This window comes from Nycticebus coucang, chromosome 5, assembly GCF_027406575.1.
Source record: "Nycticebus coucang isolate mNycCou1 chromosome 5, mNycCou1.pri, whole genome shotgun sequence".
NCBI classification, from domain to species: domain Eukaryota; kingdom Metazoa; phylum Chordata; class Mammalia; order Primates; family Lorisidae; genus Nycticebus; species Nycticebus coucang.
The window spans coordinates 24,255,454-24,259,826 of NC_069784.1; the positions used below are offsets into that span (position 1 = coordinate 24,255,454).

A 4,373-nucleotide genomic window follows, 5' to 3' on the forward strand; every position below is an offset into this window, starting at 1 on the left:
GATACTAAAAGCAGCCACCACTACCATCCTACACACACACACAGTTTGGGACCCTCGCATTTAAATTATTTAGCGAAAACCAGGCACAGTGGCTCACACCTATAATCCTAGCATTCTGGGAGGCGAAGCGAGTGAATTGCTTGAGCTCAGGAGTTTAAGGCCAGCCTGAGCAAGAGCAAGAACCTGTCTCTACTAAAAATAGACAAACTAGCTAGGCATGGAGGCTGGCGCCTGTAGTTCCGGCTACTTGGGAGGTCAAGGCAGGAGGATTGCTAACGCCCAAGAGTTTGAGGTTGCTATGTGCTTGACACTGTAGCATTCTACCCAGGGTGACAGAGTAACACTTTATCTAAATAAATAAATAAATAAATTAGCAAAGATAGTGGGAAAGGGTTTGGCATACATAGCTCAGTGTTTACTGCGCCGGCCACATGTATCAGGGCTGATGAGTTCAAACCTGGTCTGGGCCTGCTAAACAACAATGACAACAACAACAACAAAATAGCAGAGGGGAGGCACTTGTGGCTCAGTTAGTAGAGCACCGGCCCCATATACCAAAGGTGGTGCGTTCAAACTTGGCCCTGGCCAAACTACAACAAAAAAATAGCTGAGTATTGTGGCGGGCACCTGTTAGTCCAAGCTACTCAGGAGGCTGAGGCAAGAGAATCACCTAAGCCCAGGAGTTAAGGGTTACTGTGAGCTGTGATGCCTCTACCAAGGGTGACATAGTGAGACTCTTATCTCGGGAAAAAAAAAAGGTGGCAAAGTATGCTTCTGGAGACAAAATAAGTAAGACTTTTAAGTCAATGTTCAGAAGTACTTTTTTTGAGACAGAGCCCCTCAAGCTGTCACCTTTTTTTGAGACAGAGCCTCAAGCTGTAGAGTGCTGTGGCATCACAGCTCACAGCAACCCCCAACTCCTGGGCTCAAGCGATTCTCCTGCCTCTGCCTCCCAAGTAACTGGGACTACAGGCACCCGCCACAATGCCTGGTTATTTTTTGGTTGCAGCCATCATTATTGTTTGGTGGGCCCGGGCTGGATTTGAACCCGCCAGCTCAGGTGTATGTGGCTGGCGCCTTAGCCGCTTGAGCCACAGGCGCCAAGCCCAGAAGTACGTTTTAATTGTTATTACAAACAAAACAAGATTTTAGAGTTTTGTCACCACTGTAACCCAAGCTCCCATCGCGTTTTACATGAACTCCTAAAACACTTTTCCTAGTTCTGCTGTACCTCCAACACATTCTCAACGCAATGTCTAATGTTCTTTTAAAACCAGATCACGTCACTTCCCTGTTTAAATCTTTTTGATGGCTACCATTTGACACAGAATAGATTCCAAATTCCTACTGTAATTGTAATAGTAACAGTAGTAATTAATAATGATATAGATGAAAAGAACAGATTACCCCTATTATTCTCTATCATTGGATTTTATTTTCTTCATAACATTAATCCCATTCTGCTTGTTTGTCTCCCTGTCTGGAACATTAGCTTTCTGAAGGCAATAGCACTGTTTGTCTTATTCACCGTTGGGTCTCCTGGCATGGTGCTTGGCACATATTAAGTAATCAGTAAATATTTGTTAAGAGAATTTTTTTGGGGAGGGAGGTTTCCAGGGAGTGCCAGAAAACCTGCTAGACAAATTCTTAAAGAGCTGTAACACTGGGAATAAAGTTTTACAATCCATCTAGTACCTTACCCCAATTTTTAGCCTGTTGTAATACAGAGACTATTTGGATAGTGTTTATGCTGGTAAAGACTAAAAAAGAACAATAGGAAGGAGCTGTTTCCCTTTCCCTAATTGATTTTACCTTACTTGTTCTTTTTACCACCAGCTTTACTTTTTACCACATAGACAAATAAACACAGGAGTCATTTATTCTTAGCTAAGCAGCTGATCATGCATGTGGCCACTTTGTGTGTGCGTGTGTGTGTGTAGGGGTTATAGTTGTGTGGGTTCCAGATTAATGTTCATCTAGTTGTTCATGGAATCTTAAAGATTTTGTCTATTAACATCTTTATTCTTTCTTTTTGCAAATATAAGTAGATGGTTTATTTGGGGTAAGGTTGAGATCTGCAGCCTGGGAGCCAGATTCAAATTGCCCTGAACATATGCTCCCTTTACCTTTAATTATTCTTTATTGTAGGATTTTCCAAACTGTGAGCTTGGACTTATTGTTGGATATTGTAAAGCTAAGTCTGGTCTAGTGAAACCTTTATTTCAGTCATATGTGTGACTGTGTGTGTACCAAGTCTTGACGTAAAACATGTAATTCTTCCTGTGAAAAATAAACAAGAATAACAATAAAAATTTTGAAAGCCACTGCCTAAATGAACATTAATATACTGTCTCATATTGGAAAGAAGACTATCTGATAGTCCTAGGATGTCATGTAGCATGACCTCCACAGCCTCAAGGCTTTGAGGATGTTCAAATTGATGTGGATGAGAAGGATAATTCTGCCCTATTTCTAAATGAAAGAGTATCTATTTTTTTTTTTTTTTTTTTGTAGAGACAGAGTCTCACCTTATCGTCCTCAGTAGAGTGCCGTGGCATCACACAGCTCACAGCAACCTCCAAATCCTTGGGCTTAGGCGATTCTCTTGACTCAGCCTCCCAAGTAGCCGGGACTACAGGCGCCTGCCACAACGCCCAGCTAGAAAGCAGTATCTATTTTATAGCCTACAACACTGTTAGAAAAATCTCTTAAAAGCATTGGTACTACATCAGCTGTTTGAAATAAACTACAAATACAACAAACACATTATTTTATTTTATTTTTTTGAGACAGAGCCTCAAGCTGTCCCCCTGGGTAGAGTGCTATTATTTTCAGTAGTTCTCCATTGCTTTTCTTCAGTGGCCTAAAAGATTAAAAATGGCCAGAGGATCTAGAAAGAGTTGGGGTGGAAGAAAAATGAATAAGGAAGCTCAAAGAACATGGTGGGTTCTGCTTTTTGTGCCAGTTTTCTTCTGATGACTTCTCCTTTAACAATGAAATAGGAAGTAAGATCATCTGCTAAGAATGAGAATTGGGAAGAGATATCAAAGGTCTGGAGAAAGAAAATGCATGAAGGGTGGAAAGGTGAATGAACTAAGGAAACATAGCCTGGCTGTAGGCAGCACTAGGGATATATATTTAAAGTGGGACCAGTGAGCTTGGTTACATGGAGAATGTGGGCAGGTAGTAGTTAGAGAGTTGACTTTAACCAGAGATGAAAGGAAATTCCGTTTAGGGAGGGGGAATAACATAAACAAAGTTTGAGTGCCTGAAATTACATGATGTATAAATATGCTTAAAAAATTCTCTTAAGAATCAGAAACAATCCATTTGGCTCCAGCTTCTACCCGGAGAACTGGGAAATAGCTTGGCACTCTGTTCTTGGACGTGAAATGTGTATCACACCAAAATGAAATAGGGTGGCTTAAAGGAGGCTGCTTCCCTGATTCTCTGACTCTGGACTGCAGAATCCTAATTACAAGAGTCAATTATGGTGGGTCTGATTCAGCTACCTCTGTTTACATGCTACGCTAGCAAGAGGGTCTTTTATTATTATTATTTTTTTTTTTGTAGAGACAGAGTTTCACTTTATTGCCCTCGGTAGAGTGCCGTGGCGTCACACGGCTCACAGCAACCTCCAATTCCTGGGCTTAGGCGATTCTCCTGCCTCAGCCTCCCGAGTAGCTGGGACTACAGGCACCCGCCACAACGCCCGCCTATTTTTTTTTTTGTTGCAGTTTGGCTGGGGCTGGGTTTGAACCTGCCACCCTCGGCATATGGGGCCGGCGCCCTTACTCACTGAGCCACAGGCGCCGCCCAAGAGGGTCTTTTATAACAACAATGACTGGAATAGCTGAAAAAGTCTGAGTCTCCACTATGGAGTAAGAACTATTAACAGCTGACTAGACAGTTAATTTCAGCAAAATTCTAGAAGGTATCAATAAACCATAATTAAAAATAAGTGGTAGGAGTTCTATATTTTTCCTCAATGAGAAGCCAGTTAAGCTAGGGACGTTCTCCTCACCTAGTCTAATATGATGTCTTCCTTCTTGCATTAGTTAAATCTGTAATCTCTCCTATGTAATCTTCTCTATTTTTATCTCAAGATGTTCAAAGAAAAAGTTTACCTTGTTGAAGCTGAGTCTTTAAAACCATGTACAAAAATGCTTATCTTCTACTTAAATGTTGCAATTATTTTTTCTTTCATTCCACAGATCTTTATTATATTATATGACCAGTACCATGCCAAGCCTTAAAGATACAAAGGTAAGCCAGATAGAAATAATCCTTGATCTTATAGAGCTTACTCTCTTATAGACTCTCTTATAGAATCCCAGTGACATGTGGTAGGTGCTTAAAAAATGAAAGATGAA

The 4,373-nt window shown here is 41.0% G+C and overlaps 1 non-coding gene across 1 annotated transcript; it reads right to left on the reverse strand.

Annotated features, from left to right (window-relative positions):
- Positions 1 to 1,605: 1,605 nt before the first annotated feature.
- On the reverse strand, positions 1,606 to 1,666 carry LOC128586996 (U7 small nuclear RNA). The gene has a single exon (XR_008380435.1). It is a non-coding gene; the product is annotated as a U7 small nuclear RNA (small nuclear RNA).
- Between the last annotated feature and the right edge of the window lie 2,707 nt (positions 1,667 to 4,373).